The 21836-nt window shown below is 44.7% G+C and overlaps 1 long non-coding RNA gene across 1 annotated transcript; it reads left to right on the top strand.

Annotated features, from left to right (window-relative positions):
* The first annotated feature begins 10129 nt into the window (after nt 1–10129).
* LOC128343411 (uncharacterized) lies at nt 10130–14554 on the top strand. The gene is made up of 3 exons (XR_008315518.1): nt 10130–10253; nt 11129–11241; nt 14328–14554. It is a non-coding gene; the product is annotated as an uncharacterized LOC128343411 (long non-coding RNA).
* The last annotated feature ends 7282 nt before the right edge of the window (nt 14555–21836 follow it).

Below are 21836 nucleotides of genomic sequence, written 5' to 3'. Positions count from 1 at the left end.
GAGCCATATATATTCAACAGTCTCTCATGACTGAGTTGCTGTTTGCAACTTCGCTGGCAGCAGATACTGTGCTCTTGGAATTCTAGCTTTTCCGTGTTCCAGTTTGTCTTGTCTGTACTTCCCTGTATTGTTCCCTTAATTCCTTGTTCTCTGTCCTTTGCTTGTTTCGTTCCTTGTTTTGTCTTTTCTTCCACTTATTACTCAGTTATTGTTAGAGGGGGGTACCTAGTTTTAGTTCAGAGGGACTTAATTCATTTACTGTTTTCTTTGCGAGCCTTTTATTTTCCTTCATCCAATTTCGTTGCTGCTTTCTGTTTACTCTCTCTCTCCGGGGGTTGTAGATCCTGTAGGGATAGCCGGGATAGCAGTTCACGACACTACCTTCCCCCAGACAATCATGTGCAGCCCCTGAAGCACGCACACTGTGCACCCACATAACCAAAGTTGCCGGGAGCAGTGCGGATGACTATCTGTGCTGCTCCCAACAGCACAGGTAAACAGAAGCCAGGACTCGTTATCCCAGCCTCTGAGTATCCCACAGTGCACTGCACACCAAGTGCAGTGCACTGGGGGATTCCCCCAGGGGACAGGTGCTCTAGGCATCCATCTCTGTGTCAGCATGAGCTGCTAAGAGCCGGGCTTCAGCACTGGGTTTGGCATCGCAGCACCACTGGGCCCTGCACAGATCCCAGCAGTTCTCACAGGCAGGTAAGCCCAGGCTTGGCTTCCTAAGCCTGGGCTTGGCTGCTCATGAGAACAGCCTCGGTGCATAAGTATGGTACAATCAGTGGATGAGCAAACTCTTGCATGACTTTAATAGTGTAGGAAGTACCAGAATGCCTTACAATTGCTCTATCCAGGAGATTGTCAAGAAGAAATCCTGGAATATTTTGGATGCCATCTTGAAGGCAGAGGTGCACCTAGGTAATTTTTGAGCCTGGACCTAAAGGCCTTTGGGCCCCTCCCCTGCAAATTAAGCAACCACACTACCGGGAAAGACTAAAGAGGATTTGGGGGGCCCCAGGGCTGTGGAGGCCCTCGACTTCGGCCCGGAAGTCCAAGGGTAAGAGCACCTCTCCTTGAAGGGCAATGGTAGAACAATAACCTAAATATGACAATAACCAATAACATTCCCATTCAGATAACATCATCCAAAATGTTTCTTTTAGATATCCTGGCTAAATTGCCCTTTCTAGGCACAGCTAAGAACTCAACATATTAGGCATGGTAAAAACAGAAGAACGGTAAATTTCTCTCTGGCTATCATACCTATAGACTAATAATGCCTTCCCAGGAAGAAGGGAGAACCCATAAGCTACAACATTGTATAGTTTTATTCTTTGACATTTTACATACAGAACAAAAATTGTCTTGGACATAGAATAATGCAATCATTTCCTATGTTGTCCAGGCCAACCTGGAATCTGACTACTATGTTTTAAGGAAATCTTAAATTGGCTATACTATAATAATAGTTGATTTGTTTATTTACTTGTTTATAGTTCAATTTCAATACCACCTTTCATAAAATCCCAAAGCAGTTTACAAAAATTGAAATACAACACAACTCCATTAAAATCATATTTAAAACATTAAAATCAGTTAAACAATAAAAACACTAAAACACCAAAACAACCACCATAAAAAAGACAGTAGAAGCAGGAGAGGCCTAGCAACCCCTAAGGTGTAAAAGAGCCAGCATAGCGTAGTGGCTGAACTAGGACCCGGAAGACCTGAGTTCAAATCCCCATTCAGCTATGAAACTCACTAGGTGACTCTGGGCCAGTCAGGTATCTCTCAGCCTAACCTACTTCACAGGGTTGTTGTGAGGATAAAAATAAGCATGTACACCACTCTGAGCTCCTCGAAGGAAGAGTGGGATATAAATGTAAATAATAATAAATTAATAAATTAATAAAATATTGAACAAATAAACAGGTCTTTAGTTGTTTTTTAAAAGCAGCCACAGATGTCAAAGAGTGGGCATTCACTGGGAGAGCATTCCAGAGCCTGGGGGCAACAACAGAGAAAGCCCTGTCCGGTGTGCATGACAATTTAGCCTCTCTCTCAATGTTGACACATGGAGCAAAGCCCCCTCTGGTGACCTTGTTGGATGGGCAGAACCCCTTGGGAGTAGGTGGTCCTTCAGGTATCCAGGGCTCTAGCCCTTAGGGGCTTTAAAGGTAATAACAGCACCTTGAACTGGATCTGGAAACAAATTGGCAGCCAGTGCAGCTCTTTCAGAATAGGTGTAATATGCTCCAAGCGAGCAGTTCCAGAGAGAACATTGGCAGCTGTATTCTGCACCAACTGGAGTTTCCAAATATTCTTCAAGGGCAGCCCCATGCATTGCATTGCAGTAATCCAGCCACGATGTGACTAAGGCATGGATAACCGTGGCCAGATCTGCCTTCTAGAGAAAGGAATGCAGCTGGTGCACTAGCCGAAGCTGTGCAAAGGCATCCCTGGCCACCGCCTCCACCTGAGCATCCAAAAGCAGAGCCGGGTCCAGCAACACCCCCAAGCTGCACACTTGCTCTTTCAAGGGGAGTACGAACTCATCCAGAGCTGCTTGAATCACCCAGTCCCAACTGGCTTTCCTACTGACCAACAGCACCTCCACTTTGTCTGGTCTTAACCTCAGTTTGCTAGCCCACATCATCTACCTTCTTTCTCCAGTTGGTACTCAAGACGTTTTATGTCAGGCATTCATAACTTGTGACTCACCAAATGCAGCCTACCAGCCATGAATGGTGTCCCACCAGAACAGAAGAACAACCCTGTTGGATCAGATCAAAGGTCTATCAAGTCTAGCATCCTGTTTTCCATGGTGGTCAAGGATAGAAGGGCATTAGCTCTCTTCCACTGTTGCTCTCAGTGATTGGCATTCAGAAGGAACCTTTGAACCTGGAGGTTCCATAAAGCCATTCATAAGCTATCCTTTATTAATTTGTCTAAAGAAATCCTGTTTTTGCTGTCTTTCAGGGATGGCAAAATGGAGGGAGGTCTTGAGTACCTACCTAACAGGCCCTAATACATGGCTGGTGAGTATTTGGCTTGGTGGAACACAGGTTCTACTTTATATAATGCATTAAACATATAAAATTTCAACAGATTTTTACAACAGGAGGTACACTAAAAACACCTGGTGAATAAAAAGGTCTTCAGAGGCTCTTTAAAGGCAACGAGAGGAAGTATCTGGAGGGAGCTGAGCGGTACAGGGAGAACAAGCAAAAGCTTGATGGTCCACTGGCTTCTGGAAGTGGAATGATGGCGGATCTTTTAAAAGTGAGTGGTCTGTTCCAGTACACATTACCAGAAGGGAGAAATAGCTGGAGCTGATCTCTAATAGCCATAGCCAGGACCTTTATAAAAAGAGGGGACATTCAAGGTAAGCAATTTTAAAGGGAGGCCCATTTAAGAGTTGTATAGAGGAGAGAACACTGTTGATAGCTGATATCCAGCAGTCAGAAAAGCTTGAAATCCTCTTGAAATGTTGAAACCCTGTTCACAATGGTTACATATTCAGGAACCTGCTCCTCCTTGGGACATTATGACCAAAAAAGGATGATTGTAACACAGGTTATTAAAAAAAATGTGCTCATGATTGTGTGCATACAAACTTTACTCAGTCAATGCTCAGACTAACTTCAAGTGATCTATTATTTTTCTTTCTTTCTGATTTTAGTGGTAATGTTTTTGAAAGTTGTCTTGAAGTACAGTGGGTATTGGAAAGAATCACCCCCTTTGATAGACCTTAAATTCTGGTTCCCTTACATCCTGAAATGAAAACACAAAGAAAATTCCCTTCACCAGCTGTACTTATCCAATGCAACCTATAACATCCAACTGAAAAACATCACAATTACAGTCCAGAAAAAGTGTCAGAAATAAAAAACAAGAATTATTGAGATTGAAAAAGGACCACCACCCCCCAATGTCAATATTTTGTTGAACCACCTTTTGCTTTAATAACAGCATTGAGTCTGTTGGGATACTTCTCTATCAACCTTGCACATCTAGACGGAGCAATATTTGCCCACTCCTCCATACAGAACTGTTCAAGTTCGGTCACATTGGATGGTAGGTGTTGGTGGACTGCTATCTTCAAATCTCCCCACAGATTTTCTATGGGATTTAGGTCTGGGCTCTGACTGGGCCACATGAGGATGTTCACTTTTTTCTCCTTCAGCCACTGTGTGGTCAATTTTGCTGTGTGCTTCGGATTGTTGTCATGTAGGGTGATCAGAGGCAAAGGAGATCTGGGTTCCTGTGAGGCTATTCCCATGAGCAGCAAAAATCGGTCTAGGAGAGCCTAGCCCGATTTTTGCTGCTTATGTAAACCACTGGGCTTGCAGGCGAGCCCGGCAGCTTACAAGCGGCTACCCCGCTTCAGTAGCCCTCCCCTTAAACCGGGTTTGGGGAGTGAGCGCTCCACAAACCCGGTGTTTTAAATCGTGAGTAGACGCGGCACGGTGCGGCTCTGCGGCATGGCTACTCATGAGTAGACCCCCGACCGGGAGGCTGAAAAGCAGCCTCCGGGCTCAGGGGGGCTCTCCAGCATGCCCCGCATGCTTGTGCAGGGCATGCTGGAGCTTCCGGCAGGGCATGCTGGAACTCCCCAGTCCTGGCTGGCTCCGTGATGGAGCCAGCAGTTGTGTGAGTGGCTGCTGCAGCCACCCAGAGCAGACTGTCTGCTCATCTGCGCGGAGAGCGGGCTAAGCCCGCTCTCTCCGCAAACCCCCTAAAGGCTCTTCACATTAATCGTGTGAAGAGCCTCTGTACCTTCAAATGCACTAGGCCAATGAATATTTATTAAGGAGACTTTTCCTCAGGTAAGTGTGCAAGGGAATTTCAGCAGGAAATGTTGCCTTTCTCACTTCTGCATGCCAAGTTGTATCTGCTGAAAACGCCCTCTTTTACACAACGAGTAAAAAGTACACAATGGAGAAGCGCTAGTAAGCTCCTGCAGAATAAATGTGCAGCTGCAGCCTGGCAAACAACTCGTTTGCTGCAAGACAAAATCCGAGCCCCCTCCATTTGTTTGCTCTATGCCCAGAGAATAATACACAGACTGGAAATAAAGTGACATTTGTAACATTTATTGCACCATTTTAAGTTTAAAGTAGCAGTATGCAGCCACAAAAGAGATTGCAACATTAGAGAATTATGATAGAAAGACAGCATACACACAAATATATGGACTGAAAGAAACAACCAGCTCTGCCCCCTTATTGAGACACACCTTTATAGCTCCACCTTATAGGAATTTTAATGACTGTATAAGTAACACCGCCGACCAGTAGGTGGTACGGTTCCATGCTTTACTATTTAGTAAGGTTCTGTATCTTGTCTTAGCTCTTCTGTTGGAGAGGAGAGCTGGTCTTGTGGTAGCAAGCATGACTTGTCCCCATAGCTAAGCAGGGTCTGCCCTGGTTGCATATGAATGGGAGACTTGATGTGTGAGCACTGCAAGATATTCCCCTCAGGGGATGAAGCCGCTCTGGGAAGAGCAGAAGGTTTCAAGTTCCCTCCCTGGCAGCATCTCCAAGATAGGGCGGAGAGAGATTCCTGCCTGCAACCTTGGAGAAGCCGCTGCCAGTCTGTGAAGACAATACTGAGCTAGATAGACCAATGGTCTGACTCGGTATATGGCAGTTTCCTATGTTCTTATGTTCTATTGCTGTTATTCTGAGAGAGTTTTCCCTCCAAAGTGAGGTCTGTGTGAATAGCCTGAAGACTTGCAGGCTTGTAATAAAGTTTTCCTGTTAAACCAGTATTACAACTAGTGGCAGCAGCTTTGGGATGGCAAAAGCCTTATTGCCTGAGAAGAAATTTACTGGTCTTGAAGATGGGCCTTTGATCAATGAGTACTTGACGGATTTTGACCTTCTTGCGTCTGTAAGTGGACTGATCAGAAGGCTGCACAGTACTGTGACGGTTTTCTGGAGGCTGATGCCAAAGCGAACTACCTGCAGCTGCCAAGTACAGATCATGGCTCCTATCGGCAACTCTGTCTACACTTGAAGGGCCATTATGAAAGAGCCTTGGCCCTTTTGCGATAGTGGAGGGAATGGCAAGCTAGGAGGAGGCTGGGACCTCTGCATGTGTATCTGTGTGCTGCAGAGATACTTTGATAGAGCTTTTTCTGCTCCTTGTCCTCCTGGGCGAGGACGTCACTGAGTATGGGTGTAGTGTCTATTGGACAAGGGTGGACAAATATCCCCAGGCTTGGAGGGTCGGGGTCCCACAAGGGTCCCACAAAGCTTGGGGTGTGCTCTGCCGCTGCTGTCCTTTCCGTGCCAGGCACCGGTGCCCTGCAGCTGGGGTGCACGGTGCTTTGCGCCTGTGTGGTGGGAAGAAGCACGCTGGGCTTCCTTTCTCCTCCCCCTGCGCTTCCTCCTCCCAGCACACCACCCATCACCACTACTCCACCCCCTTGCCACCATGCAGGAGCCATTGGAGTAGGGGCTGCCCAGCCCTGATCTGCCGCCGCCCCTGGCAGAGGATGATGGCAACCCCAGTGGCCCCGCACCCAGCCCGGCTCCACACCATCGCTGCTGTTGGCCACAGTGGTGGCCACCCTCCCACACCGAAAGGCTCACCAAATGGTGAGTTCAAGAAACGGGGAGGGGAAGGCTTGGGGAGGGGGTTATGTTGCTCCGCCCCCTTGCATCTGACATCAGATGCAGGGAGTGTGGCTTGGGGCTCTGGGGCACGCACACTCTTTGTGCGATGAAGGCCCCCTGGCTGAATGTTGTCCCCCAGCCGCCGGGATCAAGAACCTTGCTATGCCCCTCCCCCTGAAGCCATTCTGGCTCAACCAAATGTAGAACTTGCTATGCAGAGAGGGGCCTCTGCTCAGTGGCAAGCTATGAAAGACTCTTGTGTAAAAAGCCAATTCATAAATGGCCTCTCAGGTGAGCTGCTGATTAAGGAAGATGCCATTCTAGATAAATCTACTTAATCTATTGTGTGTAGAGTAGATGAGAAGTGGAGATGAGTGCTTACTTTAAGATGTCTGCTGTTAAGACCCAGCTCCAGTGTGTCACTTACATGCAATCCTCAGTCTTCCAGGAACAACTTGGACGTCTTCCAGGAACAACTTGGTGGACGTGGACGTGGTGGCTCAGCAGTTAGATAAGGCCCAGGTACAAGCACTCCATAATCAGTCCTGGCAGAGCAAACCAAGAGCAGTTCCCCCTGGGATTCCCCAACCAAAAGATATTTGTCAAAAGTGCAGGGGAAAGTGGCACAGGAAGAGGAATTGCCCCAGCTCTGGCAAGTTGCTTCAGGGAAATGAGAAGCTGCTGTGTTGCAGAAGGGCCACCATCAGCAGCAATAGAAACAGCCCAAAGAAGGGATGTCCAGGCTCCTGCTGTTATTTGAAAAGGGTAAATTGGGGACTGGGAAACTCCTATGTTGTTGGACCCTGGTTCTGAAATAAGCCTCGTTCATAGAGAACACCCCCTCTGTAGGGAATGACAGTGGACACAGCTAGAGTTAAGGTGATGACGATCAGTGGTCAGCCACTGCCAGCAACAGGAGCAGTTGAACTCACAGTGCACTTGGGCTCTCTACTGGGACCTTTGTAGTCACTGCCAATATTTCAAGTAAAGTTGTTCTTGGGGTGGATTTTCTTCAGGGGCATCATGACCATGCCTGGAATGTTAGTAAAACACATTTGGCTTTTAACAATATTCAGCTACCTTTCCTGGCTGTGGATGCTAGGGGGAATCAGGCAGTCTGGGAGCAAGACTCCAGGCTATTGGGAGACCTCTCCCTAGCCATATTGGTGGTTGGGTGGACATACATCCTGTAGTGGCCTAGAATAAACTGGTCAACCCTAGACATGATGCCCTGATACCCCTGAAAGTAAATGATTGCGGTGAAGAATGGACTGGAATGTTTGAGCCCAGCACTATCCATCCAGGGCTGATGCTCAGCAGGACCCTGTTTCAAGATGGGCTTAAAGGGGAATTTTGGGTTAGAGCACTAAATGTGACAGATCAGGAAATATAGTACAACTCACCAAGAATCAGTCATTTGGGACAATGTCAGAAGTAATAGGTGTCTCAGTGCCCCTCCAAGATGTGGAGGTTAAGGACTGTGCAGCTGCTATGTCAATAAGAGAACTGGGTGTTGACTTGACAGAAGCTGGTAGATGGCTCTGCTAAAAACAACTGGAACAGACACTCCTGAAATATGCAAGTGTGTTTTTAGGCCTCAATCAAGAGATTGGAAGATATGACCAAGAGCACTGTAAGATTGTATTTCAGCCTGGGAGTATGACTGTGAGACAGCCTCCATGTCTCACAGTCAGATGGATTCCTTTGGCATATCAGACCTCAGTGAAGGAAAACTTAATTGTTGGATGACGGATTGATAGAACCTTCTAATCACCTTGGGCTTCTCCAGTAGGGACTGTAAAGAAACCTAATGGAGATTTGAAAATATGTGTTGATTACAGATGGCTAAATGAACAAATGGTTCAAGATAGCTACCCACTTCCTAATATGGCAGACACTTTGGATAAAATGTCAGGAGCCTTTTTTTTTTTTTTGGCAGTTTTGATAAGGTCTCTGAGTATCATCAGATTCAGGTGGCACCAATGACAAGGAAAAAACAGCCTTTGTTACACTCTGTGGACTCTTTCATTTCTGCAGGATGCGTTTTGGACTTATGAATGCCCCAAGTACCTTTCAAACAGTTGTAAATGATCTTACTAGGGTGCTGAAGGCTGATGTTATTTTCGCCTATTTAGACAACTTCATTTGTTTTCATAAAATGTAGACAGAACATCTGCTGGGCCTGGAAAGGATTCTCAGCCTGTTCAAGGAGTTTGGCTTTAAAATGGTGGGCAAGAAATGCCAGTTTGCAAGAAGTCACATCACATTTTTGGGACATGTTGTCAATAAGGAAGGGCTGGAGCTTCATCCCCAGAAACTGGATGTGATTAAATTGTGGCCAGCACCTGAAAATTTGGAAGCGGTGCAATGACTCCTTGGTTTCTGTGGATTCTACAGACATATTGTGAAAGGCTTCTCTGAGAAAGCAGCACCTTTGTATCATATCACCAAGAATTGCTTCACCTGGGATGCTGGACACCAGAGAGCATTTGAGTCACTAAAGGAAGGTCTAATTCTTCAGTTTCCAGATCCTTCTCGCCCATTCATTGTCACCTGTGATGTCACCAAAGTGGCATTGGGCTTTGTCTTAGAACAGACAGATAGTGGGGAAGGTGCCGGCTGGTAGCATTGGGGGGCCAGAATTTGAATGGAAGAGAAACCCAGTATTCCGCAACAGAGCTGAAGTGTTAAACTATTGTGGAGGCCCTTCAAACATACCAAATTTATTTATTTGGTACAGAATGCACGGTGTACACAGACCACAGTGCTTTGCAGTGGCTACTTACCAAACACAATCTGGAGGGTCGCATGTGGTGCTGGATCCACAAACTGTCAGAATACACCTTCACAATTCACCATAAACCTGGCAAGCAGAATGTGGTGGCCGATACTCAGCTGTATAGCAACAGTGAAAATAGATGCCAACTGGTCCTGGAAAGATGTTTGCTAGGAACAGTGTAGGGAGCCTGAACTGTGCATAGTCCATCAACAGCTTCAATGGAGGAGACCTAGGCTAGGGAGGTTCAGCTCCACCCAAAAGCACTTATCCATTGATCCTGTAACAAATTTATTGGTTTATGAGGGACACAAAATTATCATGCTGATTTCTTTGCCAAGGACAGTGCTCAAATACCTGCATGATAATGATGTGACAGGTCACTTAGGGTATGAGAAGACCCTTGACCAGGCTTCAGGCAAGTTCTTATGGCTTGGCAAGGTGGCGGATGTTAAGCAGTGAGTGCAGTCTAGACTCACCTGCCAGCGTAAGAAAGCTCCAGCTGGGGGCGGGAGAGGACTCTTTTAGGGGAAATGCTACAGCCTACTAAGCCCTGGCAATTTATTCAAATAGAATCCTGCAACACCACCTGGGAATCAGTATTTGTTAGTGGTGTATGATGCTTTTTCAAAGTATGTTGTGGTGCAACCTCTTAAAAATAAAAAGACTGAGATGGTGACTGATGCACTTATGAAATCCGTTGTGTTGCAGTTTGGACTCTCAAACTGTATATGCAGTGATCAAGGGAAATAATTTGAATCTTGGCTGCTCCAGGAAGTCTGCCGACAGCTCCAGATTACCAAGGTGAAGACTAGTGTGGCCCATCCTGCGAGCAATGGGGGCACAGAGTGAGTGAAACGGACCATTGATTCCAAGCTTAGGGTTCTCATCAGTGAGACCCAGAATGATTAAGATTTAAAAGTTCTGTATGTTATTTTTTGCCTACAATACTAGTCAGCATTCCACTATTCAGTACTCACCCTATGAGATTATTTTTGGCTTCCGTAAGCCCATGCTCCAGAGTGACTTGGTCTTCCAGTGATGGGACCAGCCTAAGCTTCTACTCCTGACAGAGGGCAATGTTTCTGCACATGTTTAAGTTAGCAACTTGTGGGATGCTTTTGCTCACATCGGACAACAAATGAGTAGCAAATGGGAGTGCCACAAATCGCTAGAGACCAAATGTGCTACATCCCATTGGGTTTCCCCTCCAAATTCAGGTATGTGTGAATGGCCTGAAGACTTGCAGGCCTGTAATAAAGTTCTCCTGTTAAACCAGTGTTACAGAATCGAATACCATATTCAGTAATGTATTTTATTATTGGCTTATTCCAACCAAGTGTTCTTCCTTGTGACTACCCATTTTTTGGTGGTCTTCTCCTATTACCCATCAGCCTCATATCATAATTAATCCATGCCCCTTTCACATAGATTCTTCCCTGAATCTCATCTTATTATTGCTTATTTCTAGCCTCCTCCCTTATGTTGTTTATGCTATATCTTTCTCAACCTTGTTCTCTGTGATCAGATATGTTTATTCTCTGAGCTCAGCTAGCTTGGATCCACTCAGTTATGTAGAAAGTGTCACAACCATTCTTCACCCGAGCAAACAGAGGTCAAAGCCCTAACTGCACTTGATTCCTGTTGATCCCTATTAGCCTATCACATTATAATAACATGTATTGATCAAGCTATGTGAAGATCTAATCTGATTTTCCTTCAGTGAGACTTCTGTCCCTCTTTGCACCTGGTCACTGGAGCTCATGTTCATCTGGATTACAAGAAGAAACACCTTTGCACACAGTGACAGATGGCTGGGTCTCTAAAATCAACACTGTAAGTCATGCAAAGTTGAAATCAAGCCTACCTTTTAGACTTTCAGTTTCAGCTAATGCTCAGTTACCCCAATGATAAACGTGAGGCACCTGTCTAGTTTGCTTGCGAGATAACCTGAGTATAACTTTGTTATCTTCTGTGCACACACCCTGACTACACACAGTTTGATATCTTCTCCTTTGTCTAGTTCCTGGTGCTTAATAGTGTGAGATTTAGAAAGGTGTTGTAGCTCTACATTTTGGCTCATCAAATATGGCACTGGAAGAATATAACCTCTCTGTTGATCTTTCCAGTAGATTTATTACAAGATACATTTGTTTGAGAGAACAGTTCTGTCTGGTGAGGATGGTGAGGATGGACACAGTACAGAAGGCTGTGTGAATTTTTTAGTTTAAATTGCACCAGAGTGACGTTTCAAGGCAAACAAAACAGAATACAAATACAACTTAGGAAACTGTGGTGACATTTTATTTAATTTAATTTATTTATTTATTCGATTTTTATACCGCCCTTCTGAGCTGGCTCAGGGTGGTTTACAATTAAAAAACAGAAATCATTAAAAACAATTAAAACAGAAATACAAATATAAACACCAATTTAAAAACATCTTAAAAAACAATAAAACTATCAAAACAATTAAAACCCTGAAAACCAGGTTAACATTAAAACAATTAAAACTAATTAAAAACCCTGAAAGGCCAGCACGAACAGATGGGTTTTAAGGGCTCTCTTGAAGGACAGTAAAGAATTAAGATTATGAATTTCTGCTGGGAGTGCATTCCACAGCCCAGGAGCAGCTACAGAGAAGGCCCACCTCTGAGTCGCCACCAAACGAACTGGTGGTAACTGGAGATGGACCTCCCCAGATTACCTTAACGTGCAGTGGGGATCATGTAAAAGAAGGCGCTCTCTAAGATATCCAAGCCGTTCAGGGCTTTAAAGGTAATAACCAGCACTTTGTATTTTGCCCAGAAACATATCGGCAGCCAGTGTAACTGTTTCAAAACAGGCATCATATGGTCTCTCCGGGTTGCCCCAGAGACCAATCTGGCTACCGCATTCTGAACTAACTGGAACTTCCGGACTACGTACAAAGGCAGCCCCACGTAGAGCGCATTGCAATAGTCAAGCCGGGAGGTTACCAGCTGATGCGCCACTGTTTTGAGGTCATCCTCTTCGAGGAATGGGCGCAGCTGTCAAATCAGCCGAAGCTGATAGAAAGCACTCCTGGCCATGGCCTCCACCTGAGATACCAGGGTGAGGCCTGGGTCCAGGAGTACTCCCAAGCTGCACACCTGCTCCTTCTGGGGGAGTGTAACCCCATACAGCACAGGAAGATCTAACTCACCCCTCAAATTCTGAGCCCCCACAATGAGCACCTCCATCTTGCTTGGATTCAGCTTCAATTTGTTATCCCTCATCCAGCCCATTACTGCCTGTAGGCAGGCATTTAGAGAATGAGTGCCATTTCTTGAAGATGAAAAGGAGAAGTAGATTTGGGTGTCATCAGCATACTGATAACATCCAGCACCAAACCTCCTGATGACCTCACCCAACGGTTTCATGTAGATGTTAAAAAGCATTGGTGACAGCATTTTGGCTTCCAAGTCCTCCTTCCTATTTTTTAAAATTATTTTTCTTTATGTATTTATGTATTTATTTTTACATTTATATTCCGCTCTTCCTCCGGGGAGCCTAGAGCAGTGTACATAGTTAAGTTTATCCTCATAACAACCCTTTGAAGTAGGTTAGGCTGAGAGAGAAGTGACTTGCCCAGAGTCACCCAGCAAGTATCATGGCAGAATGGGGATTTGAACTTGGATCTCCCCGGTCCTAGTCCCGCACTCTAACCACTACACCACGCTGAAAGCATTTTTATGCTTTCAGAAATCCAAGCTGGTATTAAAATCATGAAATTTCACTAAAATATCCATAAATCACCAGTTTAGCTAACTTATGATATGTTCAGTCTGTTGATGTTTACTATTGTTTGTGCATTTATAGATAATTTTGTCCTCTCTTATAGTGTGGGTTCTGCTGTCTTTTTACTGATTGGGGCCAACTTTTTTTTCTTTTGAAAAACGTTGTGCTAAATGCTCCTGAAAAGTTTTGACAGTCATACATTATCAAAGATTCTTTCAATTTCCCTCAAGATCCTCCAAATGGTTTGAATGAGGAGGGACCTCCAAAGTCACTTTAATGTTTTTTGCCTCAGGCAAAATCTGACAGCAGTCTAGGGATCCACATAACTCCTCTGAGACATTTCATCTCGTTTGGCTTCCTTTGACGTTCTTCAGATGTGCACCTGAGGAGGGGTACACCTCACCTTCTCTTTATGTCACATTTCAGTGACAACTCAAAACAGGTTCCTGTAACCAAGGCATAAGGATTGAAAGGGTAGGGTGTATAGCCAGGTGTTGGGTACTACCACTTGGCTTGCCCCTTCAGCCCCAGCCAGTTTGCTGTCTTGCTAGTTCTATATCAGGCCGGGATGGAAAGGGGAAGTGGGAGGAAGAATATGTGCTGCACAAAGAGCTCCCATTTTTGTTGATTGATTGATTGATTGATTGATTTGATTTTTATACTGCCCTTCCAAAATGGCTCAGGGCGGTTTACAATTAAAACAAAACCATTAAAATCAGTTAATTAAAACAAAAATTATAACACAGTATAACACAATTAATTAAAACATCATAAAACAGCAATTAAACAATCATAACAATTAAAAAACCCTGAAAACCAGGTTATCACATTAAAACCAGTTAACTATTTAAAAGCCCTGGAAGGCCAGGCCAAACAGGTTTTAAGGGCTCTCCTGAAGGCCAGTAAAGAATTCACATGGCGGATTTCTTCAGAGTCAGCAGTAGCAGCTGCTGCTTAGAACTATAGTGCAGCTAGCATGACCACAACTGATATTTCTCATTCAAACATTGAGAGGAAAGGGCCTGCTATGGAGAATGTTCTCCAAGTGGAGAGAAAAGAAGTAAAATGAACATAGTCCCAGACCTGTCACTAGCATTCCACTGCTCATCAGTGTCAGAAATAATTCTTTTTGACGTGTTTGCTAAATATTACTTATGTTGTAGGTATATTCTTTATTTTGGACACCTCTGTGGAACATAAAGAATGTCTCCTCTATATAACACTGCAACTCCAAAGAATGCACCTCATCCTTCAGCAGAGAGAACATATACAGGAATGGAAATTGAATCTGCATGAGGTTACTGTTTCATAGCAATCCTCCACTCAGTTGGTTACTTTAGGACTCAATCAGAAGTATGGGAAGAGTTTTTTTGTTAAATACAGTACCTTTTCTCCAGCTTTGATATTGCAAACCTTGTCATGAAGACTACACAACAGGTCATGGAACCTGTTTGGACTGCCAGGAAAAGATGTGAATGGAGAGATTTTATATCTATCTATCTATCTATCTATCTATCTATCTATCTATCTATCTATCTATCTGCCTTTATATATCAAACTTCATTCTGAGTCCCCAGGGTGGTGAACAACAAATAAATGTTGTTTTTCCACCACCAGGCCAAAAGTTCACAAATGATACACTGATAACCAACCTGTTGAGCAAGTAAGGTGTTTTAAATATCTAGGCGTTGTTTTTCCAGCCAATGGGAAGAAAATGGCACAAGTCAAATATGTTTCTTCATTGGCCCAAAGAAGTGTGGCGGCTATTCTAAGATTCCATCGTGCCCAGGGAGGAGGTTTTCCCCAATGGTTATTAAACTGTTGCTGCTAAGTCACTAGCACAACTTTTATATGGAGTGCAACAGAGCCCCTATCCCAACTTTGGTCTCCTTGAAAAGATTCAATCTGGATTCTTAAGAGCTCTCTTTATTATACCCAGATGCATCACGGATGCTGTGTTGAGACTGGAGGCAGTGTTGGTTAGAGTTGAAACCAGAGTTTGGATGTCCATTATTACTTTCTGGCTTAAGCTTAATTTTACATTTATAGGTTTGACACCTTTAGTCTTGTTGGATAATTTTCAGCCTACTTGGCAGAAGGGTATAAACCTTAAATTGCTTTCTTATGGCCTGATTTTTTTACTTTTATTGGGCTATGAGAAGTCTAATTATACAACAATGGATACTGAATTACAGAGATGGATATTGAATCTAAGTTTGATGGATAAGTGATAAGTTTGTTGTCTAGTTCCTGCAGGGTGATTAGATCTGGACCAGCATTATACCTATTGACACTCACTTATCCAAAATACCAATGGACTTTTTCTAGGGCCCATTTCAATGCCCTCCTTTCAGCTTTACTGGAAGGTAGATTTCAACACATACCTGTTTCGCAACGTCAGCATCCCTGCGGTTCCGGCAAGATTGAGTCAATAACTTATGTCCTCCTTCTGAACATGAAAGCAACATGAAAGCATGTTCTGAACATGTGGTGCCAGTGAGAGGCACCAGCATGATGCCAGCATCAGTGCATGTGAAGCACCACCACCTTTCAAAAATGCTCAGGCAGGTGTGCCCTGTGCTCTACATTAAGACATAATTTAGGCATTTCACCGTCAGCTAGGCCTGAGTTGAAATTTCTCCACTGACAATTTTGGTTCCAATTTGGGAGGCATTTGGGGTGACATTGGGATCATTGCTTGTCAATTTATGGGACCAGCAGACAAAGCTGGGGAGGTAAACTTCCCCACCACAACACTGCTGCTGGAGTTCTTTGTGGCTATCAGCTGCCATTTTTTCTCAGCCCCTTCTAGATGCTACATGATGACATAGCATTGCTTTGATGGGAGCTTCTGGGGGGGATGTGAATCATTCATGCCAGTTTTCTCAGAAACCCCTATTATAGTAATGCTACATCATCATGTAGCATCATTCTTGGGGTTCAAGCAAAAGAATGGGGACTGCTGGGAGAAGCTCAGGTAGCCCACCCCAAATTCCTCCCCTCCTCCTAAAAACCTCAGAACAGCCCCTCACTTTCACTGCCTGTGAATGGGTCTGTGGAATTGGTGGGGATGGGCTTAAGGTCTCCTGTTGCTGATCCCTACTTCAGGAAAAAGGTTGAAAGGGTTGTTTTTATCCTGTCCTGTGAATTCTTATTCCAGGTTTGAAATAATGAAATGACATTAAAATACATATCAATTATTGGATTCCCCCCTCCCCCAGGGGGACACATAGTAGATGTTACTGCTTTGTTATGAGCTGAAAGAGAGATATCCTCTGCCTGCTTTATTATGCTCCCAGAAGGAGTACCAGGATGAGTGATATTATCCAATTTGCTTCTTTTCCTCTGTCCGAGAGCCAGCAAAGCTGCACCGATTTTCTAAGCTAATTTAGATCATTTTGGTCTCTAAGCCAACAAATCGCCATCCGTATCATCAGTTTACCAACACAGGAAAACAAAAATGCCTTTCATTCACTGTGTCGTCCATGCTACGGCTGTGCAATTACTTGGAGGGGAGGGCAGTTATAGGCCACCATGGAGCTCTGGAATAAAGAGCCGCAATGTGTGAAGCCAAACAAATGTCAGCTTTGTCCTTTGATGACCTTGAAGGCTGGTGTCACAGTGATTATCTGCCCTTATGTCAACATTTCTTCAACAGGACCTCAGTGGCAGTGAGAAACTGAAGGAAGAAGTAGTTCTGCCAAGGGGATGAGTGGAAATGTTGTGAAACGTGCATGCAGGGAGCCCAAGAGAAACCTGCTCCTCTGTTTTCAAAGAAGCTTGTCAGTAGTCAGAGGATGAGTAGGCAGGCGCAATTATTTTATTAATGAATTGCTGATTGCTAAAAGAGCATGTGGATGGGCACAGAGCCTCTTTAAGCTCCTGTTACAGTTGGGTGGGAGTATTTGGAGTGTTGGGAGGGACCACAAAGCATGTCCCCAAATGTTAGGGATTTTTGGGTAATCCTACATTGGTATGTTTCCCAGGCACTTATATTGGGCAGCAGCGATGCAGGAAGATGCTGAAAGGCATCATCTCATACTGTGCAGGAGGAGGCAATGGTAAAACCCTCTTGTATTCTACCAAAGGCAGTCACAGGGCTCTGTGCTTGCCAGGAGTTGACACTGACCTGACGGCACACTTTACCTTCATACCTCCCCCAGAACCATAAGCCACTCCTGAAGAAAGATCAGGGACCTCAGATGTGGAGGAAAGGTGTGAAAAATGTCAGGGAGGGTCCAAAGGATGCCAACAGGATCCTGAGGTCTAGGATAGCATGTCAGATGGTGACATACTACAGCTTTATCTCACAATTCAGGAAGAGTATGATGCACGTCAAGCTAGAGATAATACCATTCTAGCACCATGCTGCAGATACTGAAATTGTACATGTGCAGCTCACAAGGGCATTGTAGGCCCTTGTCCAGAGCTCTTAAACCTGGTTTTGTCTTCCCCATGCAAATATGTGGGTCAGTTTTACATCCAATGCTTGCCCACCCACCCACTGTGAACTATGCTAGAGTGGTCACCATCTGCATGGTATTGAAAGCAGCATTCCCTTGGACCAATTGTGCATCATGTGGTTTCTGATTTATAATAAGATGCTAGGGCTATTCTCATGACAGGATCCATGTAGATCACAGTGTTGCCTGACAACCTGCCTAACACGGCTTTCAGGCCCAGCTGTTAGCCAAGGTTAAGGGTGCAAACATGCCCTTAACCCGGCTGCCGGGATCGTGCGTCTCCTTAAGCTGCACACTTAGAGCGCCCATCTCATGAGGATATCCTCCAATGCACCACGTTCATCATGAGGGACATTGTGGGATACCTGGTGGCAAGGACAACAAGTCCTGGCCTTGAATGATCTGCGTGGCAGCAGAGCAGCACGGATTATCTGGGCACATGGCGGTGCACCAAAGACTTTGAAATGATCATCTGGAGGGAAGGTAAGTGAAGCACAGGCCACCAGGCTGCCCAGTCATGTGAATGTCCTCACTGTATCAACTCCCTCCTTGTCACACTGTTAGATCCTGATGATGGCTTAGGGTCTGTACCTCAATCACTACACAATTATTTCAAAAAGAAAACCTGCAAATTCTGCCAAAGCCCTTCAAGAGATTGCAGTTACAGTTTACTGCAGGATCATTTCAAATTATGACATTTCAGTACCACTTACACGGTATGTATGTAATTATTTATTTATTTATTTATTTATTTATTTATTTATTTATTTATTTGATTTCATCTGTGCTACATTGTGAAGTGTGGCAGGCAAATGACACATTACAACTTGGAATTAAAAACATATCACAATGTAATAAAGGCCATGCTTTAACTAAGCAGAGATGGCCAGTTTCTGCATTTGCATGGGTCATTTTCTCCTCCAGAGAGTGGTCTGTGGACCGGAAGTGATCCACGCTTCACAAACAGGCCCCATCTTAAGGAGACAGGCTAATAAAGTTGACATCATCTAGTACCATGGGTGTCACAGTAATGGGGCATAGCTAAGGTTTTTGTGTACAAAATCTGAAAAAGGAAATGTTGTAATTCTGGAAAGAGAAATTAAGTAAAGAAAAATGGAAATATTACACAGTGCAGGGATAAAACTGATAGGAAATGTGATGAGTTTTCTAGTTGGAGTGTACCCTATAGATGTTGAGATAGCAAAATCACTGTCCAGAACTTTCCAGTGTACATAATTTATAATTATATAACTTTTATATAATCTCAAGTCTTATATTGCAGTAGATTAACAACAACACTAGTTTGGACATGTTCTTTTTGATAGTGCTTTGCAGCTCTGTGCCCATTAAAACCACACTCTTTTTCATCACCTCCACTTCTTCTCTGTATAAATATTTATAAAAATGAAATCCTATGTTGTGATGAAGGAGGGATAGTGAGAAAATGGAAAAGATAAATAGGAGGTGCCTTCCTGCTAGGAGATTCTGGAATGTTCTTTTCTAATGGAGAGGTTGCATAACATTAAGCAAACAGGGCATTCATCATGATAGGAAATGAAAAATTGCATCTGCTGACAGGGTTTGAATGGCAAGGAGTAGAGTTGCCAGCTTTTTTTCTGATGGGACTCCTGTGCCTTTAACAGCTGTGTGGCAAGCAAAAATCCACTAGCTTGAACTTTCTGCACCACTATATATACAAGCTGGGGAAAGCTACATCTACTAAACCTTTGCTTGCCACACTGCTATCACACAGGAGCCTCCCCAAAAGGAAAGCTGGCAACCTTAGACAGGAATCAATGTAACAGAAGGAGTCTTGAATCAGAGCTTCTGATAGCAGGGCCCTGGTATCCTATTTCCTGCACCACCATGGAAGCTTTTACTAGAAGTAAGGAACTGCCATTATGATCTCTGCTGTACTGCAGCACTACCAGTGCAGATAGCCAGAAAATAGCATTGTATTTACTAGCCCTGTAGAGATCAGGTGATACAAGAGGCTAATAGCACCTCCTCTTGTTACCCAACGGGTTACTGTCTACTTGGTAGACGATAGCCAATTTTGTACGTACCAAGGAGGAGAAAATTTTATAGTTCAAAGAAGCTTTATTGAATTCTGCAGAGTTAACAAAGTGGCCGTCTAGGGGATAGTTCCCAAAGACAAGACAGACCGAAGATGGTGTCTGTCCAAAGCTTTTATACAACAATTGATACATCTGAATACATCATCATTCACAACAAGCCAGCCAGGTAGACCGGCAGTACAACTCCATATTAGGCCAACAGGCTTACAATACTACAATTGTTAAAGGAGTGCTTATGCAGCTTTCAAGGAGGCAGTTCAGATACCAGCATCATCACCTCTCCTGACCAGTAGGCCAGAACAAGGCAAGGCATAGAGAATACATACTGAGCTGGGTCTCACGATCTGTGAGACCCGGTTTCTTCGGGTGAGCGGGGAGAGCGGGCTAAGCCGAGCAGAGAGGGAGCCCTGGGTGGCCGGATCGGCTGCCCACACGATTGCCGGCTCCAAGATGGAGCCGGCAGGGGATGGGGAGCTCGGGGGCCACGCGAGCGTGCAGGGCATACTGGGGAGACCCCTGAGCCAGGAGGCAGCTTTTCGCCTCCCGGCCGGGGGTCTACTCATGAGTAGGCGTGGTGCAAAGGCATGGCGTGGCTACTCACGATTGTAAAAAGCAGGTTTGCGGAGTGCTGGCTCCGCAAACCTGCTTTTTACCAGGGGTTCCAGAGCGGGTTAGCTGCTTCAGAACCACCGGGCTCGGCTGCGAGCCTGGTGGTTCTGATGATGAGCAAAAATCAGGCTAGCGCAGGCTAGCCCGATTTTTGCTGATCATCAGAATAGCCCCATTATGTTGCAAGTTACAAGGTCTGCTTAGTATGAGAACCAAAGCATACTAAGCAGATTCTTTCCCACTGACATACATTCAGGAATACAAGATGGAGGGGACTTTTGCTCTCTTCAGCTACCATCAAAATGGTGTAGCAAGAGCTCAGTTCTCCATTAACTATATACCCTAGGATCAATACATATAGATCAATATGAAAGGCTTAGATCCACAGGTTACACTCTTTATTTAATTTATGTATGTATGTATGTATGTATGTATTTATCTTATATTACTGCCCCAACTTTCATCTCTGGGCGGTTAACAATGACATAAAAACAATTAAAACAAATATAGAAGGTTAAAACAGTTTAAAATTTTAAAACAGCATAAAATTAAAACCTACAAATTTAAAAAGATTGGGTGAAGAGGTGGGTCTTCAGATGTTTTTAAAAAATAGTCAGAGATGGGGAGGATCGTATCTCAGCAGGGGGCACATTCCACAATCTCGGGGCAGCAGTTGAGAAGGCCCGTCTCCTTGTGGCCACCAGACAAGCTGGCGGTAACTGGAGACGGACCCCGGCGGTGGGGCACATAACGAAGAAGACGTTCTCTTAAATACCCAGGGCCTAAGCCTTTTAGGGCTTTATAAGTTATAACTAGCACTTTGTATTCTGCCTGGAAACCTATTGGCTTTAAAGCTGCTGATTTTAAAGCTGCTGATTGTAGATTGACTCATTATTATTATTACTATTATTATTATTACATTTATATCCTGCTCTTCCTCCAAGGAGCCCTGAGCGGTGTACTACATACTTGAGTTTCTCTTTCACAACAACCCTGTGAAGTAGGTTAGGCTGAGAGAGAAGTGACTGGCCCAGAGTCACCCAGCTAGTTTTCATGGCTGAATGGGGATTTGAACTCGGGTCTCCCCGGTCCTAGTCCAGCACTCTAACCACTACACCACGCTGGCTCTCTGAGCTCTGGCTCTCCCTTACTCTGAGCAGCTAGTTGTCTGGCTGCTAGAGGTGTGCACAGAACCGGCTGGTCCTTTTCAGTTCAAGTCTGAACCAGAACCGAACTGGACCGGGCCAGTTCGGTCCGGCACCGCTTCGAACCCCATCCCACCCTGTTCGGTCCAGTCCAGGGAGGGTTCGTGAACAAAAAACCTTACCCCTCTAGGGGTGTTTTCCGAGGCATCAGGATGTGTGTCCATGGAGGTTCCCCCTCCCCCCGCCAGCCTCCCTTCTGTTTAAAACAGGCCCATTGGGCCGTTCTTCGGTCTGTTTGGGGTTTTCCCACCAATGTGGTCATTTTGGAGGCTGCCGTGCCTGTGCAATGGGCCTCTGCGTGGCCTGGCATGAGAGCG

This window comes from Hemicordylus capensis, chromosome 2 (assembly GCF_027244095.1).
Source record: "Hemicordylus capensis ecotype Gifberg chromosome 2, rHemCap1.1.pri, whole genome shotgun sequence".
In the NCBI taxonomy this organism is placed as follows: Eukaryota; Metazoa; Chordata; class Lepidosauria; order Squamata; family Cordylidae; genus Hemicordylus; species Hemicordylus capensis.
This window is presented reverse-complemented; position numbering and strand designations above follow the sequence as displayed.